The following is a 5,319-nucleotide window of genomic DNA, read 5'->3' on the forward strand; positions in this document are numbered from 1 at the left end:
GAATTTAACATAAACAAATTGAAGTGGGGCCTGCTATAGTACAACATATGCTTTTCAACACAATGTGATGACGGGAACTTTAACATGTCAATGGTTGTAGATTAAGCAATCATGCAGTTGAATTGTCCTAAATGATAGGTCCCTAGCTAGTGCCAGCATCTCAGCTTAAATTGGATCATTTACATGTTGATATATATGGGAACTCCATAAAGTCTAAAGTCTTTCAATATAAAATAAAATACTATGTAATTTGTTTTCTTTCACCTTTTTGAGTGACTCAGTAGCTGATACGGTCATCCTTCTAAAGATCCTGCACTAGGGAACTTGTCTTTTGAGCATGATCTAGGGGAGAACCAGTTTATAATATAGAAGAGACTTACCATGTAATCAGTGATAAGCTATGTCCCATTTTCTCTCCTATTATGAATTTTCTTCTATTCAACAATTTTTTTTGTTGAAAAATATGTTGCTTACGTGAATTTTGTTATATATAGGGGTCTATGCAGGAGATCCTTCAAAATTAAGTATGAAAGTAGCATTTGGGAAAGTTTGGAGGCTGGAAAAAAAATGGTGGTACCATAATTGGTGGAACTGTCAAAGCAATAGAAGAGAGAAATGGAGGTTCGAAACCACCTTGAGATCTATAATATATATTTGCTCTGGAGTTTCTGGATTTTTGCCATAATATGTGGAGTGTTTCAGTAATTCAATTAATCATGTAGGCGTCCACCAAAACCAAAGGGTCAAACTGTTGGATCTTTTTGGAAGGGACTTACCATGTTGCCTGGTGCAATTTTTGCAAGGTACTACGTGTTCCCTTATTCCAATGTCCTAATTAATTTTCTTTTATTCTCCATATTGATAATCCTAGTGAATTGTGAGCTTGTTAATAGATTAGGCAACAAAGTAAAGTTATCTTGGAAGCTTTCAAGTATTAGTAAACTGGATAGTGGAGAGTACAATTTGACATATGAAACACCAGAAGGAGTGGTTTCTTTGCAGTGCAAAATTGTTGTCCTGACCATTCTTTCCTATGTTGCTAGTACATTGTTGTGTTCTCTGTCTGTAAGTTTCTTCCTCAATAGCGGATTATATGATTTATTTATGTTAATTAATAAATGTTTTATATGTGGAATCTTTTTAACCTGAACCATATGACCTGATGAAATTGTGTACGACTGCAGGTATGAAAGCAAGAAAGTCTTTTGGTACCTAATTGCAGGCTTTTAGTTTTGTTTGCATGCCTTGGCTCTTTGCATGTTTGAGTGTGTTCTGAGTGGCACATGTTGTGCATATGCTTTTGTGCCTACAGTTGCATATGTCTCTATTTATTATCCTTTGAATTTTTCAAAGACAAAATTGATTTCTTGTGCAACCTACCCACACTCGCAAATAATGCAAACAAAAGCACAATAAGTCGTGATATACTTTTACCAGGCCTCAATTTTCATTGCAGAAAAGCTACCATTTTCCCAAAAAACCTATATTTACAAAACATGAATAATTTTGTGCTTTTTCCTTTTAACAAATTATCAGTTGATCGACCATATACATTTTTCAGATTCAAGCTAGAGCAGACATTTTTCAAGATCAGACAAGGGAGTAGGCTTTTTTCATATTCAAACTTAGTAGAGCAGGACTCGATCATAGTGTACATGTTATGCGTATTGTATTAGTCATTAGTGCATGCTGTGAAATATATTGTTTGAGGCTGAATAAACCAGTCTCTTTATATGAAAGTTCCTTATTTATTTTTTCCTGACTAAATTTAGAAATTCTTGTACTTTGTATGGTATCCCATTGGTCTCTTTCTAAATCAGAGGTTTAAGGACATCACATCCCCTATGGCAGGCTTTTACTTGAGTCTAAGAACAAAAAAGCATGTCAAAAAGTAGTGGTTCAAAAATAGCCAAATTTTGGCATGATAATCCCCTATGTAAACTTGAGCATTGGGGGTTGTTGTTTATGACAACCTTTTAATATCTCGTGTAGGCTACTATTGTAGATGCGCTTTCAAAGATTTATTACCCTCCAATTGCTGCAGTTTCCATATCCTATCCAAAAGAAGCTATTAGATCAGAATGCTTGATGGATGGTGAGTTGAAGGGGTTTGGTCAATTGCATCCATGTAACCAAGGAGTGGAAACATTAGGTGAGTATTGATTTTATAAATCAAAAGTTGAGGCTTTCAACACAGTAAGTTCCACTTGTTTTTAATTATTACCATATTCATGTTAGAACTAGGGACTGTGGAGTGGTATGTAGTGCTTTGACAGGTTTGATAACAAGAACATATTTGTGGGTTTGACAGGAACTATATATAGCTCATGACTATTCTCCAACTGAGCACCACTTGGAAGGGTTCTACACCCAATGAGAGTCGAGGTTGTGTTGATTGCCAAGCTTTAACATAGAAACCTAGTTAGATTAGTGCTTTGACAGGTTTGATAACAAGAACATATTTGTGGGTTTGACAAGAACTATATACAGCTCATGACTATTCTCCAACCGAGCACCACTTGGAAGGGTTCTACACCCAATGAGAGTCGAGGTTGTGTTGATTGCCAAGCTTCAACATAGAAACCTAGTTAGATTTTTGGGTTACTGTGTGGAAGGAGAAGAAAAAATGCTAGTATATGAATATATGCCAAACAAAAGCTTGGATGCTACCATTATTTTTTGTAAGACTATTTATTGCATTTGAAATATTTTGTTTACGTGCCTTTTTTTGTACACTCAAAATTCTATTTTGAAGTAGACTAATGTAATGTATCATGCCCCTAATGAACTACAAGACTGAAAGTTGTGTGTTCTATTAGACTGGGATATGCGTTTGAAAATTGTTTTTGGGATTGCTCGAGGGCTCCTTTATATGCATGAAGATTCTAGGTTGAGGATTATTGATAGGGACTTCAAAACAAGCAACATTCTACTAAAATTCTGATTGGAGAACTATACCAAAATTACCTCCTAAGGAGTTGTATCTAACTTTTGTCCTTATTTGTATTTTGTCACACTTTACAAAATCATACCAGACAAATCTCTTATTTGTTCTACATTTCACATTTTTTGTAATGCAATGGGTATATGTGTCCATAATATGCACTTGATGGACATTTTTTATCAATCAAGTTTGATGTCTTTAGCTTAGGTGTTGTTGTACTTGAGATTATTAGTGGAAAAAGAAACACAGGATTTTATCAAGCAGATAATGAATTGAGTCTTCTAGGATATGTAAGTATACCGAGTGCTTGTAATACGTTTCATATATGCAACAAATACTACATATTACATTAAATAGCCCCTAATACATTTCACTCTTTGATTCCCTTTCAGGCATGGCTTTTGTGGAAGGAAGGAAAGGCATTGGAGTTCATGGACCAGACACTATGTCAAACGTGCAATGCAGATGAATGCTTGAAATGTGTGGTTATGGGGCTCTTTTGCTTACAAGAAGATCCAAATGAATGCCCCACAATGTCAAATGTGGTTTTTTGCATTTTCTGTATTGTTCAACAACTTTAGCATGGCAGATAGAAGAGGTACACTAATTTTGACTTGTTTCTTATACCATAATTAAGAAAGGAATTTGATTTTATGTATATAGTGATTGTTGTAAGAATTTGTATGTTCAGGAGCTGTCATAATTATTTGATGCTAGCTCAATCTTTATTATAATAAGTTCCATGCCAATTAAGGGGTGCAAGTTTCGTTCTTAGATTGAGTTTCGTTTGAGTTTAATTTAAGTTGTAATTTTAGCTTTAAGTTAAGCTTACATGGGTGTTTTGTTACATTTTTTTAAAATTAGTGTTAGCCTCTTCAAATAAACTCTATAAATACAATTGTCATGACTCTCATTTAATAGATAGACTGAATAAATTGAAGAGTTAGTCTTGTTAAACTGTGAGTAGACCATTGTCCACTCTTTTTGGTTGTTATGTAAGGTTTCAATACCTTTGTAGTGAATTCCAATTTAACTTATCATTTTCTAAGAGTGTAGCGGCTTCTTTATCCTTTTGTATGTATTCCATGTTTTCTATTTTTTGGTGTTATTTCAGTTCTCCCCACTGCTTTAGTAATGACACACACATATATATTGTCAATGACACACACACATAAATTATGAAAAACTGATAATGGAAGGGGTTCGAGACCCTGTATTGGTGTCGATGAATGGGGAGTATAGTTAAAACTATTTTTCAACATATGGTATATAGGATGATGATGGTGATCAGTTTTCACATATATGAGAACTATTACATTTTATGCTTTGATTTGTTCTTGGAGAGAATATTGAAGTGTTTTTGGTTAAGTATGGTAAGGCAATGCAGCATCTACGATGGTTGTTACCTCAATAACTATCGTAGAATGGTTGGATTCTAAAATGACTTCAAGTTAATAGACGTCGTAGAATGGTTGCATTCTACAACGGTTATTACGCAAAACCCGTCGTTGAATGGTACCATTCTATGAAGGTTATTACCTTAATAGCTGGTGTAGAATGATGCTTTTCTATGACGGGTTTTACGTAATAACCGTCGTGGAGTGGCTGCATTCTACGATGACTATTAACTTAAAGTTGTTTTAGAATTCAACATTTATATGACGGTTATTACGTAAAACCCGTCGTATAATGGTGTCATTTTAAAATGTTTTCAAGTTAATAGACATCATAAAATCATTGTAGTTTACAGCGGTTGACAACCGTCGTAGAATCCTCTATTCCACCGTCGTAAAAACATGTCATTCTAGTAGTGGAAGCATAATTACTTTTATATTTTTTTAAAATGTTTTTCCTATGTGTTATCTCACTTAGGCAACGAGTACACGTTGTACTACACATCGCATGCCGACATGTCTAGTTAACAACACGTAAGCAGTTAACGGATTTCAATTAACGGTAGCGATCTTAGACAAAACATTTCAAATATTAGGGACCCGATTCAAAGGAAAAATTTATCAGGGACCAAATGTAAAAGTCGAATATATATCAGAGACAAAAAATATATTTAAGCCTTTAAAATTTAACACTTCTAGAAATTACTCTCTAAAATGTTAAAAGTTTAACACTTTTGAAAATTACTTTTCAGGAAGTGTTAAATTTTTTAATTTTCAAAAAAAAATATAAAATAAATATATTTATAAAACTGGATCGTGTAAATAACAATTTAGAGTAACAATGACCTCACTTTTTTTTAGAGTAACAATGGTCTCACTTTTTAGTACGGTAAAATTATTATAAATTAAGAAATGTATAGGCGTTCGGCCCATATAGACATTTTCTTCTCTCTGTGGTTCTCAACATTATTGCGAAGTAAT

Source organism: Glycine soja, chromosome 16 (assembly GCF_004193775.1).
Source record: "Glycine soja cultivar W05 chromosome 16, ASM419377v2, whole genome shotgun sequence".
NCBI lineage: Eukaryota > Viridiplantae > Streptophyta > Magnoliopsida > Fabales > Fabaceae > Glycine > Glycine soja.